The sequence below is a fragment of the Macrosteles quadrilineatus genome, unplaced genomic scaffold (assembly GCF_028750875.1).
Source record: "Macrosteles quadrilineatus isolate MER2022 unplaced genomic scaffold, UCM_ALF_1.0 Scaffold_3__2_contigs__length_128488019, whole genome shotgun sequence".
In the NCBI taxonomy this organism is placed as follows: domain Eukaryota; kingdom Metazoa; phylum Arthropoda; class Insecta; order Hemiptera; family Cicadellidae; genus Macrosteles; species Macrosteles quadrilineatus.
The window spans coordinates 59,176,934-59,198,631 of record NW_026542596.1 but is presented as its reverse complement, the minus strand read 5'-3'; the positions used below and the strand labels follow the sequence as shown (position 1 = coordinate 59,198,631).

Genomic DNA, 21,698 nt, shown 5'->3' with positions numbered 1-21,698 from the left:
GTTGTTTCGTCAATGTTTGGAGACAACGTTCATCACTTGCTAGAAGATTGATGAGGCTGCTGAGGACGCTTTGTTTACTGAATGTCCTCCACAAACAACTTTATATACTTGGCGTCACAATAACACGTCAGAACCAAACTACAATCCATCTTTAGGTGCGGGGTAAGAAATAACTGATATAGTGATGGTCTCGTATCATTAGGCGTGCAATAACTATTTGAGGACGGTAGTATGATAATTTATACCATACTATCAATGGCTGTTATAGGCCATTGTGTTTTTGAAATGTCGTCCTGGTTAAAGGAAATTATGGTCTGTTCAGAAACAAAGATACACGAGTCATAAGCTGTCATTTTACTTTTATCATTCATTTTCATTGTTAAAAAGTCACTTGTGTCATTTCAACTCAATGGTGATAAAAATAACGATCATAAAAAATGTAATAAGCATGACAATGTTGTTATTTGTTTTTAAGAAATATTTTAAGTACCAGGCCAACGGATAAAATAATTAAATTCGGTAGGTTATGAATTGTTTTTACAACTACATATGCTGGTCTATTATTATGGAACTATTCATAATTTAAATAATTAGACATGTTTTTACTACACGGTGAAAACATTCATCAAAACTAAAAACTCTAGAAAATAAAATAACAAACATGCATGCCAGAGAATGATATTGAAACAAAAACGTATGGTATGGTTCTCCTGTAAACATTTGCAATATTATTCCGATATCTGTTTTTAATAGTTCCAACCAAAATCGATTTGAAGCTATTGAAATATCTAACTGATGTTTAAGAAAACACAAAAATAGAAGATTCTAAAGATGTAATAATGTTTTTGGGTAATATCATGCAATATCATGACTGTGTTTTAATTGCCAGGTAATCGATGTTTGTGTGATAAAATTAGCTATGTATTATCGTCATAATTTTTAATTTGACATAAAATCCTTTTTGATACATAATACCTTGATGATAAAACTTGTTACTATTCTTGGATTAATTTAAACGTAAAGGTATGATGGACATAGAGTCAATAATGTACTAAAGTATTTTTATGCTGGGTTTTTGCATTAAACATGTTTTTAGTTGAAAGTTGTATCGATTTAACATCATATTTCACCCTTCGTGTACAGTTAATCGTTATATTTAAAAATCTAAACCTTTCATCTCTCATTCACTTCTCTTTTTCGTTTTATGCTTCGTAATATGCATCTGATTCTTAGTTTAAATTGTATATATAAGAATAGTATGATTTATTTGCCGTCGTTTCCATTCCTAAATATTCTGAAGTGTAGGTTGATGGCCTCAAGAGGTATACAATCCATTTTGTCGTTACTGAGCTTAATCTATTGCTCTAATCCAACGTAGATCTCCATCGCTTGGATTATGGTGGACAGCTATCAATTCTCAAGGTAAGGGTTACCAAGGGAAATTGTTTATTATGGACCATTTTGGGAGTTTAAACCACCAAAGTCATCAGTCACATTCAAGGCATATCAAAATTTAAATTTTCACGAGTTTGAATCAGTTTGAAATCGGTATTATGAATTCTTACGGAATTGAACTGTACAGAACACATTTTCTCAATTCACTTATTTCAATAGGTTTCCTCGTTTATTGGACAATAATCGATCTTATAATAACTGGTTTCCAGTTTGCAAAGGCTATTTTGTTTGGAAAACTCAAAGTTCGTACCTTGAGGTGGACGAGTTTCCTGATATTAATAACGACTACCCTGTCCCCTCTAACTGATGTTTTAGAGCAAACTCAAAAGGAGGAAAATATATCAGCATTGGAAACAAAGGAATAGGAAAAGACATGTTGTGTGCCACTTACTGTTCTGGCAAGGCTAAATGGATACTCTCAGTATGGATACTTATATTCAGCCATCCAGGGGTGCAATAGTCTCTGCCAGAGAATTTTAGTCTGCTATACGTTGCATATATTATACACATAGCCTGTTTCCTCACCAAGATGAGGCAACTACAAGCCACAAAGGTTTTCCTCTAAGGACAATTTATTTGGGGAGCGATCTGGTCTAGTAGTTTGAGCGAGGGGCTCCAGTCCCTGAGGTCCCGTGTTTAAATCCCGCCAAATCACAAATTAATGCCGTAACCCCTAGGTCTATCCTGAAGTAATGTGAAAAACAATCCCGGGCTCGTGCCTAGCGTTCTAGGAAAAAAAAACAATTTATTATAGCCCAATAACTCCGGCATAGTTGGCTGCATTGTCAATCGTTAAAACACTACATTATTCAGGATTGGACCTTTAACCGATTGCTAAACAAACAACCCATCAGCTAATTGCATACCTAAGCATTGTATACCATATGCAAAGATGCAAACCTTTACACATGTAAGCAGGCCACTTTTTATCTGCTAGTGATAACATTATCACTGAAACAGAAACCCTGTTAACAAAAGACTAGCTGTTACCCACGGGCTTTAACCCTTTTGACTTCATAAGTACTGTATCAGTAAAACTATTGATTGGTTAAGATGAGCTGAAATAAACAAAACAGAATACAGTAATACAAACAAATAACCACAACTGATTTTAATAAGGTAATACATTAAAAGAATCACAAACAAATAAGTAGAGCTCAGGTATTTTTTACATTTTAACAATTTATGAAATAATGGATAGTTTTGCGCAAGGTATTTCGTCATGACGAACATTTTAAGTATTATGCTTTATGGGGGTGTGACTTTTAGTTGTCTCAAAGGTTTGTGGGTACTTTGGGATTTATATATGGATAATGCTCATGTAATACTAGCTAAAATAAAAGTCGATAGTAATAGATGTGGAACGGTTCATGGACATTTTCAAGTTTTTTAACCTCACTTAAATTTATTAGTTATGACATAAGTCTCAAACTATTTCAGCTACGCCAAATGCTGTGTCAGTGACGTCCAAGTTTCCTTCGGTGTAGAATATTCTACGAGACTTTTGTCAAGACGGAAGTAAGTTTACAGTAGCCCGGGGCAGTCACTAAATACTTCAAGTTTCACCTGCCTCAAATATTTACTTAGCGTTCCTACCGAACGTGTTCTCAGTTAAAGAGAGTGGAGCTAAATAATGATTTATTTGATCGATTGCCACCAACAATAACCTACAGTAGATGTGTTTTTGTTTTATAACCAAACATTCTAAATCTATGAGTGCTATAACTAATTTAAAATGCACAATTATACGATGCACGATTTGACAGAAGAGCACTTTTTAGGATCAACCTCATTTTATATTTGCTTATATTGTTTATCAGTCAGCATAATAGTTTCAAGGGTGGTATATTGCATGCAGGTGAGAAAACATGATTCAGAGAGCTGGAGGGAACTTAGGACGATATTAGATGATTTTAGGTTCGATTAATTGGTTTTTAGTATCTCATCTATCTCTCTAAGATCTGTTAATAATCATCATAAAAGTAGTCCTCACTTATTTTAACTGATGCTGATACTTAGGAAAAATATGTTGATAGAGTATAGGGTGTAAGGAAAACCTATAAAAGCAGAAGTATATAGTACAGAAATAGTTATTTCTGTAACTAGTGTGCGAAGTGGCACTTTGCTGCACACGAGAGAAGTGCTTAGGCACGAGCGACAGGCGAGTGTGGAAGTTACTTGAGTGCAGTAAAGGCACTTTGCACTCGTGTTACGTACACTAATATTTCCTACAGTTACTGTAAAGCATTGAAAAAAATTAGTCTTTCAAACAGTCAACAACACTTTTAGGTTAAATTCAAGCGTTGGACGAAATGGGAGACAACTGCACCAGCTAATCGTAGTCGTAGTCAACATGTCAAGTATTGTCAACCTATTTCCAAACGTACATGTTTTACGTGCATAATAAAAGCACGCTGTTTTGTGTTGTTTGGTTGGAATACTGGTTTGTGGCAAAAAGCATGCGGCAAAAGTAAGTAAGTGCAGCAAATAGCAACTGTCTGTAGCCTACTATAATCAGTGCAAGGAAGCCCACTTTTTCGGGTGACTATAGAAAAAAATTATAAAAAAAACCAACTGTGGACCAATAATACCAATACTACTAATACCAGTTCTTATGAAATATTTTGTAAAGCTTTAATAACAAAGCTTTAGTTAAAAAAGAAATTGTATTGCTAGTATTAGTCAGATGAGTATTTGTACAATGGCTTTTTATATTCCATTTATAACGAAATTCCACAAAACAAATGAAAAGGAAGTAAAACTTTTATTTCTGTTATCAGATGAGTTTCGGTTTGAGTTAGTAACCTCTCAAATCTTCAATCTGAGCTTAAATCGTTATCAACGAAACTTTTCTCCTTCTACAAATAACGGAATACCTGTTCTTTATTTCATTTTTTCAAACTGAACCTTTTTGTTCTTGATACCTATGCTAAGACCATTTACGAGTTCTTAACCACAAAATTGTTATGACGAAATAAAAAGTGAACAGAAGTTTATCTTTTTTTATTTATTTAGGCTTTTGATTTCTAAACGTATTTTTATGTGTCCCATTAAGATGGATTTTATTATATTATTTTAATAACCTTATAGATAAGTCAAAAAACTTTAAAAAAGTTTTCAAATTATTATTCTATTTTACGCACATTTTTGGTATATCGACAATTTTTGCTGGGTTTCAAAAATATAATCTGTAAAATTATCTTTAAAATTACTTAATTATATTGGACAGGTATTATATAAAACAAGTGTTACTTTTAGGTCGTAGGTACTGAATTTCATATATCTATTTAAAAAATATTATATGAAGCTAGTATAAGTAACAAAAGCTAAATAGATGAATTCGTACCTTATGGACTTAATTTATTCCATACATTACGTTTTACATTCATTCACTAGCAATGGATGTGGGGAGCGAGCTGGTCTAGTGATTAGAGCGCGGGACTCCAGTCCCTGAGGTCCTGGGTTCAAATTTCGCCTATCACCAATGGATTTTATCTAAGTAGTGATAATGCCACAACTTCTAGGTCTAGCCTGAAGTAATGTGAAAAACAATCCCGGGCTCGTGCCTAGTGTCTTAGGAAAAAAAACTATACAAACGTATCAATGCTGTTATCATATCATTAACGAGGTACAGTTAATAATAATTATGATGGTTGGTAGGTTGGTAGGTTGATATACGCTGAACTATAGATCACATCCCGGACTAAGCTTAAAAATTTTAGGAAACTTTTTTGTTATATTGACCAATTTTAAACTCTTCAAACTCTAAATTACAAATACACAAACTGTCCATTCACAATATGTAAGTTTAGCAACGTAACAAAATAAAATCCAAAACCTTTGGTTAATGACTAAAAGTTAAGAAACAGATACAAAGCAAAGTAATCAGTAAGAAAGTCCTGGCCCTCGTCTTATCTTTTATAAGTTAGTTTGAAAGATGACCCCGTCCTTACAAAGTTTCTTTTTGACGTTTTTCCAAAAGAACTTTTCTTTTCTGAATACTTTTAACTTGAGATAATGGTTGGAGAAGTATAAGATAATTTGCAAAGGATCAGTCACTTTGACTAAAATCATAGCCATAGCTTTTGAATTGAAAGGGTTTGTACTGAATCGATACAGCCCGATGTGTTTATTTGTACCTAATGTTGTTTCAAAAACATAAAATTGTTGTTCAGGAGAGCTAACTCTATAGGTTTCCCTAGATTACTCAATAATTCGAATATTTTAGGAGTTGGTTGATCTATTTAAGCATAGAATTTGTTTGTACCACATGACTTTTCGAACATTGTTTGGTACACACCAAATCAAACAAAGGATGAGCCGATATAGTACACAAAACAAAATAAAATTAACCGTACAGTTTTCTCACGACCTTCCCATGTTGCTTTACTGACTGAGCCATATACTCATCAAATCGTACAATTTCTTCTTCATGAACGTAAAATATAAAAACTTAAATAATGAACAAGATACTTATTAAATTAAACGTCAAATAATTTTTTATCACCGTGTAAGAATAGTCTTTCTGCATACTTTGTCGGAAAGTCATTTTAAGATTTTCCTTAGTTCTTGAAATAAATATTTAATTTGACGACCTCTTTTAGTCGTAAACTGTAAGTGTGTAGAACTGATTAAACAAAGTAATGGGTGAGTCAGTATGGTTTATAAAGAATTGTAGTCCCAGCCACAATATTTAAAACCACATTAGCCACTAGCTCAAAACGTATTAACCATAAAATAAAGGATATGCACAAAGTTTCACATCAAATTATGCAAATTGATACCCTCAACGTAAATCTTCACACATAGTATAAAAGTCTCTACAGGTACAAAAGATTTTGTATGCTATACATTGTTTGTCATTAATTACCTAATTACCAATTTTGAGCGGGCCCTGGACATATACAGGGTGTCCATAAAAAACGTTTCAGGACTTTGGGAAATGAATCCCCATACTAAAAGGAAGAAAAAAGTTTATGGGAAGGTATGTCCGAATACATGTTAATATACACAAGACCTATAATAGAAAAAATAATAAAGTTGTTCCGATTGTAAATTTCAAAATGGCGGCCGTTTGAATTTTTCTAACTTAAATAACTCAAAAACGGCTAATTCTATGAAAAATGTCAAGATTACTTTTTTTAGCATTTTTAATTTCCTATCAAACGATACTAAGATCAAAAAGATCGGACAAAAGATAACTGAAATATAACGTTTTTTGTGTAAAAATAAGGCAAAAATTAAGGGTTCCTCTACTAACTTTGCCTTATTTTTACACAAAAAACGTTATATTTCAGTTATCTTTTGTCCGATCTTTTTGATCTTGGTATCGTTTGATAGGAAATTAAAAATGCTAAAAAAAAGTATTATTGACATTTTTTTATAGAATTAGCCGTTTTTGAGTTATTTAAGTTAGAAAAATTCAAACGGCCGCCATTTTGAAATTTACAATCGGAACAACTTTATTATTTTTTCTATTATAGGTCTTGTGTATATTAACATGTATACCAAATTTCATAATCGTCGAATAAAAAACTTCACAGATAAAAATATTTTTGTATAAAAAACAAAATGGCGAATATCTGGGTTAATATGCATTTTCGGACATACCTTCCCATTAACTTTTTTCTTCCTTTTAGTATGGGGATTCATTTCCCAAAGTCCTGAAACGTTTTTTATGGACACCCTGTATGAGGAGCAAATATGTATTTTACAACTGATATCAACCACACGATTCTCATGTGAATGCTCCAATCAAACAGTAACCAGAATACATGTTTACCTTTCAACACAATTGTTTTCAGAGACCCCTATGAGTACCAATACATCTGCATTTAACAACGATATACAGTAAATTGTTATTTAAAATTGTGTTAAATTTTGTTCGATATTTAGTTGTTTAAAGGAATAAAAAGAATTTTATTTAATTTTCTTACTATACATATTATATGTTGAGTATAATCTTTGAGACAAAAAGCCATGGAATGATATGGAAAACAACTCTAGATTTGTAACCATAATTAATATTTATTTTGAAGTAAATTGTAAAATATTATGTTCAGCAAAACTTTTTACATTAAGCTTAAATACTTATTGTTTTCTTTAATATGGTAAATAGGTTTACCTGAAACAGACAAGAGTATGTTAATTTATAGTAGTTAAACGAGACAATAACTGTGAGTTTTTAAAATAAATATAGGGTGTTTCCGAATTGTCTGGACATATTTTGTGGGCTTGTTCCCTGGCCTAAGATAAACATAAAACACTTTTTTTTTACATTTGATAAAACATTTGATTTGTATTGAAATTCTCTATCTTTTTGGTAAGATAAAGAAGTTTCTTAATATTTACGGTATCATGAAATTTGGTGTTGACATTTTTAAACAGCCGCCATATTACAACGTCTTGAGATACTGGAACGAAACTTTCACAGTTCTTTTTACTTTTAGAACTACACATTCATACCAAATTTTAACCAACAGGCGGAAATCTAGGCACTTTAGACCCATACTTATATGGTGTTTTATGTTTGTCTTAGCCCAGGGAACAAGCCCACAAAATATGTCCAGACAATTCGGAAACAGCCTGTAAAATGGGGAAACTTTAAGCCCTATCGTACTTCAATTGGTCGATTGGAAGATACCCATATCTTCAAAACACCACTATTGAAAATTAGGAAAACAGAGTCCAATAAAAATCGTATTCATACAGAAACATGGATACTTTGCTAAGTTAGTTAAAATCTGAAGTTGAAGATTGACAAGTTTGAAGCCTAACTTGATGTGTGCAAACTTACATACTTAAACTAAAGCTATTATATTTTGTTGCATAGTTTATAGGTCGGAAAGCCATAAATTATAAAGATAAGCTTTTGTGGCTTAAGCAATGCCCGTCAAAACTTATATGATCCTTGTCAGAATATAGGATAGTCATTAGCAAAGTGGGATTACTACAAGGCTGAAATTTGTCAATTAGTTTCATATGACCAGCCATCTTGATAAAGCAAATTATTCGAAACCCTCAGAATTCTTTGAATTAATTAGCATAAGACTCTTAAATACGAAGGTATTTCAACTAAGGTTACTCTAATATTTAAATTTAAATATACTTACATAGAATTTATTTATAGATTGACATAAACAATCGTAGAGGCTAATTATTTGGCGGTCTGGGAGGGCAAGTAAATAAAACTAATACAACACCCCGCCACAGAAAACCTGCAGACTATGGAAATTTCCATTTATTTAAATAACATTAGTTTTGACGAGTCAAGTACCTAGGTTTGGTGCTACAGGGAGGGTAATAAAGTGTGTTTTTTTGTAAAATAATTATAGCTTAGTATAAAATAAATAGATTTGCCAAGTTTTGATCAATATATATCCATAAACAAGCAAACTACAACAGTTTACTTATTCTCCATAAGAATTACATGGTAATTTTTAATTTAGCTATTAGGTAACAACGCTTTAAATGTACTAAATTATTTTTTTTTTTGAGCTCTACAAAATAGTTTGGAAAGAACTGCAAAATTTTATGATTTTACGGTCAATAATGGGAAACCACTATTTTTGCCCCCCTCCCCTAAATTGGGTTCACATATAGTCATGCTGGTTCGCGAGCTCGTTTGAATAAATGTAGGTTTACCCGTTTGCACCAAATTTCATCAAAATCGGATCATAAACGATGAATACTCTGTTTGACATTATAACAATTAAATTGCCAGGTTACCAAATGGCTAGCGTCCAGCTAGCCTTCAAATCTGAAGGTCACTGATTTTATTCCAAGCGAGACTGTTTTCAGACCCAGATAGAATTTGTCATTGTGAATGATTCCAACTAACAAATGTGTAGATAGTAACAAGACCAGGGTTTGGACCGTTCCCTTTTATTTATTTTGTTATTCCAAATTTGTAAATATGAACAACAGCTAATTTTGTATAGATTTCATAATAAATAATTAACTAATATTAAACTAGCTGGGTTTAGTAATTTTAATACAAAATATAGAATACACCTTAGCCTTTCACGAAGGGGAGCCATAAAAATGATATTAGTGTCATATCACCTTGAACTTTACATCAAACCTCACTTCGTGAAGGAAAACATGGGAACACTATTTACAAAATGGGCAAACTTCCATTTTAGTTGAATATATTGCTGTAATTTTTTTCATGAAGAAACTTGTTTGTAAGAGTGATGTTGTAAGAGTAATGTTTAAGATGTTTTTATGTACAATTTAGAAGAATTAACATAAACAATTGACTTAGTATTAACAAGTTTCGCTGCGAGTTTTAAAATGATATCATGGCCAACTTCAATGGCATCTAAAAATATTTCTTTAGCTTATGTAATTTATTTAAACAATGCTAGTAAAGCTAGTAAAATTGTCCATAAATAGAGAATAAACCTGATTATCTAAAATAATTAAATGCCACAATTTTCATAATGTACCAAATATTTTCATAACACATTGGAGCCTATGATTACAATAACCTTAACTGGTACCAAATTATTTATATAGGCAAGTAAATGTTTTCCACATCTATTGCCTATGGTTATAGAGAAAAAATATTAAACCTGGCTTAGTATTTTCTTGTAAAAAGGTTCTTTGCTGAGTTTTATAAGCTTTCATAAGATGTGATAGAAAGATTTACCAGTGTTAGCCTAAACTATGTAGGAAGCGTATCAACACTTAAGCCGTCGACAAGCGCTCTTGATGATAAGGGCGTCTCCAGTAGTTAGTTACACTTAAGTCTATCGTTAAAGGTGATTGTAGAACCCTTCCCGATCTGTCTACTTTACCACCATCAGTGGCCTAAAGTTAAATTATTTCCATTCTTTGTCAAACTGTTAAGTTTTTTCCAACTGGAAAAGTGGCAGATTTTTTTACGTTGTCTTTTTTATGAGTCCCTGGTCTGTGGATTGAACTGATTTAGCAATAGAAAATAAGAAACGGAACCAGATTGCAGATTGAACACATGCATTTTTGTGGTAGAATCTGGAACTAATCGTACATTGCAACTGCAATGGTTTTGCAGTTTATTGCACTACCAGTACACCACTGAATCTCCAATGTTAACGAATAAACAGATGATGGCAGTATGATAGCTTTTAACTCTTTGGAATGTATTAATATTCTATTTTACTTTGGTTATTGTGAAAAATAGATCTTATAGTTAAAGGCATTGCCTATTAAAGGTCTATGATCAAAAAACTATATTTATTTTTAACCATAGACCGCGCATTTTCCTTACAATATAATACTCCTATTTCTTTACTAGGAAATTGTTATGGTTATATCGTTATCCAAATTTATATCGCAAGTTTTTTTAATGTTTTATGTTATTTTCACTAATATTATTAATGCTTGTAATCAGTTCTGTTTAAGATAAAAACCATAAAATAAGCGTATTTAAAATTATTTGTTGTGTTACTTTTATTGTTATATATCGATATAAAAAGTAAAAATCTATTTCCGATGTCACAAACATTTACACCACAAGTCTTTTGATTACGGAAGTATTTAAACACATTTATTCAATGAGATTTTTAGCATTGATCATATTAAATGCAAGCAGACTAAAAACCTTTAAACATGTAAGAGAACGTAGTTTTTTACCCCGAACTTTTAAAAGACTTTTAGAGGAAATCACTCCTCGTTGTGTTATAGGTCTTCAGCGAACTCATGTTGAAGTTATAAAAGCTTTAAAAGCCATGTTAACATTCAATAAATCGGAAAGTGACATTTTTCCCAAACTAAAAGAATGAAAATAAATCAAATTTGTTTCATAATTAATCATTTTTTTTAAAATTACCTGTTACATCGTTAAGATAAATTTCATAGAAAATCCATTTGTTTTAAATTTGATCATAAAGACGTTCCTCAACGGAAAATTTTATATTTGACTATAAAAATGGGTTTATATTAATGGGGTTTACTTCTTGTATTGCACAAATAATAAAGATGTTTACTAATTTAATCGTAAAAATGTAATAAAAGGTAGGTTGATAGACTACCTTAATCTATTTGGCTTTAATTGCTCTGTTGGAACATTCATTATGCATTCCCTTGCAAGCCAGATTACTAGAATGGAGCAAGATTACAGAAATTAACATATAGAATTTCCCTTCGTGACTTTATCCCGCAGATAGAGCTAAGTTCAAGGTTGTTCAAATTAAGACTAAGCCCCTGGCTTTCTACACCCCTTCCCATAAAACAAGAGAGGGACATTTTGGATAACAATTGTTTTAACTTGTATTAATATATTGTCACCAAAGTAAATTATTGTGTCTGTTTTATATATTCAAATTATGAGGGTAACCGATTGGTGATATTACTCGCTTCTGAATCTAAAATACTGCTGGTTTAATAAGAAAATAGGTTGATTAACAATGGGACCTTTGTTATTGTGCTATCAAATAATCAATCGTGATTTCTATCAAAGGGTTGAGGTAATATAGTCCAATTGGACTATACTTTGAAACTAGAGTCTTTGGGAGCTATCGCATTGACAAAACTTAAAATGTCATTAGTGTGTGGACACACACAATGATTATTGATTGGTTTTTGCATTTTGATTAATAATCATTCATCATATAAAATCTAGGAATACCGAGTTGAAAGGCTTATGAGCCAGCATTTTATTTCTAATTTACTATGTATGTTATTAAAATATAAAATAGTCCTAGTAAATTGAATATCCCTAAAACTACACTGATAAAATCCCTGCTAATTTAAGATACAAATAAATCCACATAAGTATCATCTACAAGATACAAGAATGTCGGTAAAAATGGAAACAAGAACAAGTAGATCTATTGATCAATAATGAAACAGATTTATTTTTTATTATTTAATACTTCTTGTGTATTAAGGCTAAAATTCAGTAATAAATCTAATAACTGTTAATTTAACGAACTAAAAAACCTTAGAGAGCTTAAAACTTATGGGTTTTATCAAAAGTTATAAAGCTAGGAGAGTGCTAAGCCCCTCTTCAACGCTATCACGATCGCAATATAGCCGCTATATTACCTTGGGCTCTCCAGCCCTCCTGGCACTTCACAAAATATAAATTTCCAGCAAAAGTTCCGCATTTAAAAATAATATCTTGGTACATATTTTACAAAATAAACTTTTAAAATTGTATGTTGTGTTTTGAAATCAAACATGAAATGTAAAGGCAATGATGAAACACTTCTGGAATGTACCACGATATGTAGCAATTTTATTTGTTGATGACTAAACACAATTTTACAATGCAACAGTTATAAATGGACAGAAATATGTGCAGAGATACCTTCTGCAAAGCACGACAGAAATATTTGGAATTCTCATTTGTTTTCACAGCACATTTAATTTGACTACAAATGGAGGTAAACGTAACAAATTTTCCTCCCCATTATTTCTAATGATTTTAATCTTGCAGATTCAAATTTTGGTATCTAATTTGTAGTTTTCAGAATAAAACAACATGAATGTAATCACCTCCCCTGTATCTGGCAATGATAACATTATAATCGCAATCTTCAATAATCGTTTCTTTAATTAAACACATGACAAATATGTTCTTCTATAACATTCCTAGTAATAGTAAAAAGCAGAGTAAATGTTTAATCGGTGTTAATTAATTGAGATATCCAATTAAATTTACTCCAATTTATTAAACATCGCAACTCGTCTATTTATGTGTAATTCAATAGCATAAAGTCAAGCTAAATTCTATACACAATTGAAAATACAGATTATTGTTAAGGTCTTACAACGTTTAATGTCGGAATGAAGAACCGAAGGAAAGAATTCAATAATGAGATATGCCAGGGAAGTAATGAAAACTTCTAGGCAGTTTGTAAAAGTTCAGAAGATCAATTGAAACAGACACTCTTGTTTTAACTTTTAACTTTAGAATCGAAGTTCTCAATCCTTGGCGTTTTTAATAGCATTCCTTTGTTTCAATATTCGGTGTTTATCAGTCCTTTCAACATTAGATAGTAATCAGTAGTACAAGAAATACTGTGACCATAATGACAAATCAAATGACACCTAGTTTTTAAAGATCAAACAACAAACAGCTGAGTTAGTAAATTTTTAAATAATTAACTATAATATGTTATTGCTAGGAAACCAAATATTAAAAACATTATTATTATCATTATTATTATATTTAATTTCTCAGCTGTTTATTGTTTGATCTTTAAGGTCTAGGTGTAATTTGGTTTGTCATTAAATTGCCTACATTTGGTAATTCATGTGTTTATTTTATAACTCTAATGGTTTTCTTGCAATCTGATGGCAAAAGTTTTAGATGGCGGCCATTTTGAAATGACCTTAGTCAGATAGATGAAATGGTGCACGCTTGTGTACCACAGCAGGATTTACAAGTGTGTTGAGATTAAAGTTTGTACCTCAATTAAAACTGGAGTTATAAGGTTATTTATAAAAATCACAAACAGGCGGACAGCCGGAACACGAGGCTCCAACAACCCATGTTTATGATGTAAAATATTCTTGTATTAACCCAAGGAAAAATCGCGCAAAGTTTTCGAGAGAGTTCACAAACACACTGTATATTTGCATGTTGTGTTCTTGGACCTTTTTTGTATTAACCAGGCATTAAAATGTTAGAATTGAGCATATGCCAGAAGTCTCAGTAAATATAAAACAAATTACAGTACGTACAGTTTATTGTATTAAGATGTTTCATGTAATATTTCATCAGGATTTTGCTAGGATAACTGGCAGAACATCTGTGCGTTGTTGAATTGCTACAATTGTTATTATTATTGTAGAATTATTAATTAAAACTGGCTATGTTTTGTTAATGCTTCAAATAATTTTAAGCTTGAGTATTGCGTACCTGATAAAGATAAGAAGATAACCAAACTTCTAACAGAGAGAAAATTGGGTGCTAACACCCTGGATGTGATTTAAGAGAAGTAAAAAAAACAGAGAGAATTAAGCTATTTACAATGCCTTTATTCATTACTAGTGTGAATTTATTAGTAATGAGACATGCTAGATTTTATTGCATTACGATGGTCTAAGTTCTAAACAGTCGGAGTCTAAGTTCTAAACAGGTGGGGCACGGACTAGAGCAAAATCACTAATGGTTCAGATGTTAGTTGTGTAAAGGAAAGTTTAATAGTAAATTACTACATAAGTGCAGTTTTAAATATGTATACAAGTCCTGAAAAACAATTGTAAATCATCAAATCTGTGCTTTAAAAGCCTAGTTTAACAGATGTTACTAATAAATACCAGTGTTTAAATAATAACATATGTTATAGGCAATTTGGAATTTAAGTTACCCAAAAGGCAAAATTAAGTAGTAAAACCTTGGATCCCTTAAAACGTTTTAATCCTGAACATTTAGTGATCCCTTAGAATCCAGGATAAGGAAAAGCTAATGCGAGTGGCTTAAACATACAGGATATTTAGGATTTCAGAAAAGTATTATAATATGTTTACACATAGTAAATTTGCTTATAATAGCACTGTTAGACATCTTAATGAAGTAAAAAAAATTAAGGTCAAAATCTCAAACACCCAATACTTTCCTCTCTAAGCTCTATGATGAAAATCTTATATACGATATATGCATGGTTAGAGTTTATATATAAACATTATAATTGCCATTTTAGAGTAGAAATATAAAATATAGTTTCAGATATGTGGGTTCCAATGTCACCTGAGCTGTCTGATAAGCCTTACATATGACGTCATCATTCCTTACCGATAACAATTTCGAAGTGCTATAATGGTTTCCCATATAACTGAATCTATGAAAAACTTCGTATCTTTATGAACAAACTCGTACCACAACAGAAAATCTATTGCACTTCAAATAACAAAAAAAGTATTAACCAAGTATATTCAAAAGGTAATGCATTTAAATTTCAAAACGTTACAGGAGGTTGGAGTAGATTAAACATACTCAGTTAATAATCTAAATACAAAATACTTTTTACTAACTATAGTGGAGTATTTTCTTTTATTAAATTTTGAGTAATTTGAGAAAAAATTTATTAATTTTCAAATTTTCGTACACATAAAACTTATAATTGAAGCCGTAAACATAATATTCCCCAATCAACGACTAATTACCTTAAAAAACTTAGTTCGCTTGAATAATATTGTATAAGAACTTAAGTTTGAGAAGTAGTATGAGAACAAATATGACACCTTGTACATGATAAAAATTGTACGACACCTTAATCTCAATATTAAACACTTACGCTGTGTAAAGGGATTTTAAATAATATGTTTCCTTAAGGGTGAAAACAACAAAGTTTTCTAATAAGACCATTAAGATGTATTTAAGCGTAAAGTAAACTGTAGAGAGAGAATGGTTTGAGTATGTAAGCCTAAAGTATTACCTGTGATTCGTAAACAACATTGTTTTTGACAAAACCTCACGTTTCGGTGTAACAAGTATTCCTTGGAACAGAAATTGAGTTTCCTTGTTTACCATTGAACCTAAGAACAGTCTTTGGTTTATGCACATTGGCAGCTCTAACAACGAAATACGTACAAGTATAAGTCGCTTACCACACTCTTCCACACTTTCATCCATATTACTTTGTTACTTAAATGATCAGTAAGCTTGCCAAATCTTTTTTGTATTTTGTTAACTTAAGGCATTTTTGTATAAAAAAAGAATTTTGTTTTATTTAGTCTGTGACAGTAATAAGACACTGCGGGACAGCCCTTACAGTTTCAACCAGTATTATCACATTTTATTCCATTTTAGTTATTTGATAAACATGACAAGTCTCGATTATTGTGACTTTGACAGTATTTTAAAGAATCGTTTGACATACCACAATGTATCAATATATTGATGATGTGGTTGCGTACAATGACCTGACGGAGTTCTAAGGAACGAAACTATAAGTGGTTGGATAAGGCAATCCTTTTATTTTATCAAAAAGGAAATATTAGACTTTTTTCTTCTTACGAGATTTTTGTCGAAGATCTTTGTGGAATGCCGCTATTATATTTACAAGAGACAGTTGAGCATAGATGGAAGACAGCATTTACATGTAAAAAGTCAAGTGGTGTTTTTAAATAAATCATTTAGTTTCTAATATATTCTCCAACGTTTATATACAACATCGCAATGCGATTTTTAATAGTTATCACAAATAACACCCAGTTGCAACGAAAAGGACATTTAGCACACGCTACTGAAAATTATTTTTTCAGTCATGACGAAGCAGTTAGGCATGAGCTTAGTACATTTATTTGTTAAAGAAAGTTTTTATAAAAAAACTAAGTAATTAATATTAATTTTAAGCACCAATGTTCAAACAACAAACAAGTTACATAGCTACTTCCCATCGCTTATACTAGACGAAGATATTTTTTGTCGTGCCAAGTAAATAAAAATAAACAATTGTTAATTTAGAACCTTATAAGATCAATAGATTGCTTCACCATGATTACATTCAGCCACTTCTAACACAGAAATGTGAAGTGAAATCAGTTTTACGATACTGTTACTTTTAAGCATCAAAGTTGGAACTAACACAATAACACCATACTAAAGTCTGTCTAAAATAATTGTGCGGTTGAAATTCAACATATGATTTCCCTATTATGGTAAATCTCCCTCTCATTTACCCTTTTCTACACTAAAATACCCGTAACAATCATCTGTTTTATATTGCAGACAGGTTTTGAGGAAGCATTGGTTTATTATGATTGAACTACACACATAATAAAACAAGAAGATTAATTTTAACATAAATAATCTACGTATTAATTTTAATTTCACTAGAAGTTTTGTTGTTATATAGATAATCTTGGGTTAACATTTATGCTTTATGCTTTTGAATTTTTATGGATTGTTTTAAATACAATTTCAGTTCAGGTAATGTAACTATACATTATTAAATTAGTTAATATCGTGGTGAACTGGTTTCACAATTCTAAAGCGATTCTTCACTTCTTATTTAGTTATTATTTAAATACCGTCGGCAATGGGAACTTTGTCAAGGTCTCTAGCGGAGCCCTAAGGTCAGATCAGGATGAAAACCATTGGGTTATCCTGTGTATGCCTGAATAATCAGTGTACACCATCAGAGTAGGCCTACTTTGCCTTTAATATGTACCTATTAGGTTATGATGAACAACGGAGTCATTTCATTAAACTTGTTTTATTATACCATACATTATTTGCTATAATTTTCTTTTACTGAGGATAAACTAACATAACAAATTGATCATACTATTTGAATGAACGAGTTATGTTTAAAGATACACAAAAATTAAACTATTTGTATGAAACAGCTATATTTAAGTTTTTGCATTTTTTCATTGTTTACCAATTGTATAAATATTTCAAATCCCTAATAATAAAAGCCCAATATGCCTGAGTACACACCAAATAGAAAACAAAACTCGTAAAAATATACAAATATAATTTTATTTATAAAACATATATTAAACTACAAAATGAACACAATGATGTAAATTTAACAAAAGTTAGATGTAATGTGAACGTTAACAAAGTACTGGAAACGTTCCATTACATCATTCACTCTCATAACTGGAAAGTAGATGTTCACCATCATCTTCGCTTAGCCACCAGAGTCAGTGTCACCTGCAGATTTATGAATGGTTCCATAATTTCGTCACGCAGTCCTTCTTTTAAAAAATCTTCTTCCTGGATATTTTCAGCATGAATTACTCATTGCTTCCAGTCTTCTACTGTTATGGTTCATGACATTTTCAAGAAGGTTCCTGACATCCTTTATTTTGAAAGACGTGTTATTTCGCGCTACCTCCCCTTTCAATTGAGCCCAAATTAGCTCTATGGGATTGTATTGACAATGGTAGGGGGTAGGCGAACAACCTCAGACCCATCTGCAACGCAAGTTCATCCACACTATCATCCAGTTCATCCAGTTCGTGCTGTGGAGGAAAATCTTGCCTGTGCTGCCGCACGGTGGTAAGGAGTTCTGCTACTGTGTGGACTGGATTGTGTTCAATACCGTTATCTGATAGCCACTTCACAATGTCTGTCTTTCTAGATTTTGAACTTGGAATTTTGTTAAGTCGTTTCGAATGGTAGCTGGCATTATCCATTGCAATAATCTTTTGATATATTTTCTATATTACAATCTTCGGAGTCCATATTATGTGCTGCAATGCATTTGTTTCCTTCTCCAGTTAAGTTTTGCACTGTTTTGGCTATTTCTAATTAACACTAATCAATTAAACCCAGACTGAATAATATTAAACTGCACAAAACATCATCATAATAATCACAATGTTGTTTACTACTAAAATGTAAACAAAGTGACACATGTTGTAAAATTATGAACAGTATGAATCAGCTGTAGGCTAATATGTGGTGGTGGCAGGGGCCAGGGAGAAAACAGGGGAAAACAAATTTGTCCTTCAACCGCACATTAAATTCAGACAGAGTATAACAGCTATTTTATTTTGTTTATACTCGATTAAGATATTTAATTTAGTATAAAACTACAAAGAAGCTTAACGAATTTAGGATTGATTTTGTTAAACTTACAAAACTTTTACAAAATTTAATTAGAACAAAAAATATCCCAGAAAACTTAAATGCACTCAATTTTAAGAGACACACATTACAATATTGTAATAACAGTTATTCGGTATTAGATATATTTTACAGAATGAAGATAACATTTTTGTCGTAATACCTTGGTCATGCAAGTTACTACAAACTAAAATAAACTATTGTTAGCTTTTAACATTTGGACACTATATTGAACGTTTACTTACCCGGTAAAGTTAAATGAAGTTGAATTTAAGAGAAAAACACTGAAATAAGGCAGAGTTACTGTTTTACCTTTCTTCTTAATGCTAGAAAGGGTCGGTTTATGTATATTGGTGGTGTATACCCCTCTGTGATCCTACCCCCAATGGTTTACAAGAAAACTCAATTTCCAAGCCATGGAATTCCTCTGTTACGTAAGATTTTGTCAAAACAATGTTTATGTATTCCGTATAATACTATCTGCCTACATTCTTACCCTCCTTTCTTTTTCTTCTGCATAAAAGGTTTATTTCTTACGTATTCCATTTTTTTTGTAGAATATTTTACAAGCTTGAGTGTTTAGGGACCTTAATTATACTTCTTTAACGTTCTGTAGTTTCCTCTGAGGTTATTTAGCTCAAGTAGGTTATGGCTCTCAAGTTAATACAAACGCTTTTAATTGTAATACGCTTAATCTGCCAGATATGTCGAATTTTCTCTGTAGGACTTAAAATTACTGGTTATTCACAATTAGTTTAACATGTAGGGCAGGTGTGGCCCATAGTTATAATTGCCGGTGAGGATAGTTGGGCCAAAATATTGAAACAAAACCATTTAGGTCCCTAAACCACAATTTTAAAACTATTAACTAAATAATAGACTAAATACTAAACAATAATATACCAAATATTTTCTAAAATGTATAATATAAACACTTTTCAAACTATGATCTTACAGAATAATTTTATGAAACCATTTATTTTGCAATACTAGGCATCTAGACTTTTCCCAAACAGGGTGTTTCTAATATACGAGTAGTTTGAGATTCCATAACCAAATTTATAAAGATTTTCCCAAATTTAGTTATTTTTCCTAATTGAGCTTTCAAATATTTTTAGAAATTTTAGATTTTTCTAATAAAATCTTGGTGTTATATAGCAAGTTTCTTGAAATCTTTAAACAGCTGCCATATTTGACTCGATTTTCGTTTAAGTTAGGGTTTGCTGTGTTCTATTCCACTAATATCTTTAATTCGGTGTGCATGTCAACTATATTTACTTTTTAGGGTATAATTAAAAAAAAACCTCTTTGAACAGCTGCCATTTTTGTCGTGGCCTGTATTGTATTGTACGCGTCATTGTATTCTTCTAATAAGGACCAAAGTATCGATTTGTATGTCAACCTATGCTTAATGTTCTACTGGGCAGTACCCTGAGAAGATAGCGTATCACTGAATAATGTGTAGTTATACTTTATCTACTCAGTAACTTTGATTCAAGTTTTATTATTTTCCAAAATATTTATACGTCCCAAAACCTTTTTGCCACCTTGTATAATTTAAAGAGTGATTTTAAATCCTCAATTATTCGCTATTTAAACTTAACACAGAAAAAGCTACTGACCAACAATTGGTTCTAGAGACTAATAGTAATGTACATTTTATTTATTTAAGCAATATTCAATAGAACAAATCTATTATTTAAAAATAGAAAACTGGATAATAAAAGTAGGATACGTAACATACTGTATTAGGCACGTAGCACATACAAAATGTTAGATACTACATTTTGTAGAGTAGAAATAAACCCTTTGTAGATTCAACATCAACAAAGTTAATTTCATCAGAGTATTGGTAAACCATTAGTGAGGAAGGATTACTACAAAGCTCGAACTTAGCAATTAGTTTTACTCAAACTTTAGATGCTACGGAATTGACGGTATGCCATTCTTGATTAAACAAGCAAAGTGAAAATGGGTATTACTAGTTATTCAAGTGTCATAAACAGTTTTTTTTTTTTGTAACTATAAATTATAATGAGACGATTTGTAGCTACACGGATTATCGTGGGTTTACTTAATACCCTGAATGTACTAATAATAAAAAAAAACAAATAACTTAAAGTGTAGACTATTTCTAGAAGAAAACTGCTTTTTTGAAATTCATTTACCTCATAATTCTCAGATACAATAAAAACTGTTCACCATGAAATCAGAAACAATTAGTAACAAACAAAGCCATAATAAGTTCAATTTGTTCAAAAATGTATTGAATTATTTTTTTAAATTTTATTTGTAAACATGTATTTGTTTATAATCACCTATGAGTCCAGTTTAGTGTGTAACATAATATTTGCTTTGAAAAGAATAACGAATAGCTCACTTAATACAGAAATAAGACAAAGAAGACATGTCACTTGGCATTATTGGACATCAGTAGACAAAAGGAGGAGCAAATTCTGGCAAAGTTTTCTTGAAAACAAAAGACCCAACATTTTATCAATTACATACTGAAAACCGCTTTTAAACAACTCTCCTGATTTTATATACACTCTCAAAATAACAGGAACTATCTATAGCTTTTACCTTTTTGTATGTCTTGAACTGTGATTCAATTTAATATCAAACATTTAAGTATTTTACTATTTTGATTCTTAATAAACATCTTTTAATTCAAACCCTCGAGTTCCGACATTATTACAAAACCAAAAGCAATTAATAATTGGTA

General features: G+C 31.2%; 1 protein-coding gene across 1 annotated transcript in view; it reads right to left on the bottom strand.

The window, feature by feature from the left end:
- The window catches only part of LOC128988772 (potassium voltage-gated channel protein Shaw-like), a 317,384-nt gene that overhangs the window by 210,252 nt on the left and 85,434 nt on the right, over positions 1-21,698 (bottom strand). The gene's annotated exons all lie outside the window — the stretch shown is intronic.